Below are 263 nucleotides of genomic sequence, written 5' to 3'. Positions count from 1 at the left end.
GATCCCATCATCGTATTTTTTCATATCGATTCTGATTACCTTTCAGTATTTTCTCCTAATTAATGAAGCTGATTACCCTTCCTCCCTCTCAGATGCTCGTGTTCACCCTGCTGGCTCTGGTGTTCACGGGAACAGCTGACCCGGAGCCTGGCGGGAAGTTCGGATTTAAGGGCCATAGAGGAGGCCACCATGGAGGGTTCAGGTACAGTAGTAGGATTATGTTTGTGTTTTCTCTGTGATGATTTTTATTTTTGGTTTCTTAA

General features: G+C 44.5%; 1 long non-coding RNA gene across 1 annotated transcript in view; it reads left to right on the top strand.

The window, feature by feature from the left end:
• The window catches only part of LOC119588427, a 1341-nt gene that overhangs the window by 375 nt on the left and 703 nt on the right, over positions 1-263 (top strand). Inside the window, exon 2 of the long non-coding RNA XR_005230087.1 lies at positions 93-202. This is a non-coding gene — a long non-coding RNA (uncharacterized LOC119588427). The remainder of the gene's footprint in view (positions 1-92; positions 203-263) is intronic.

This window comes from Penaeus monodon, chromosome 23 (assembly GCF_015228065.2).
Source record: "Penaeus monodon isolate SGIC_2016 chromosome 23, NSTDA_Pmon_1, whole genome shotgun sequence".
NCBI classification, from domain to species: Eukaryota; Metazoa; Arthropoda; class Malacostraca; order Decapoda; family Penaeidae; genus Penaeus; species Penaeus monodon.
Note: the sequence above shows the minus strand (reverse complement) of the source record. Positions and strands in the feature narration are given on the sequence as shown.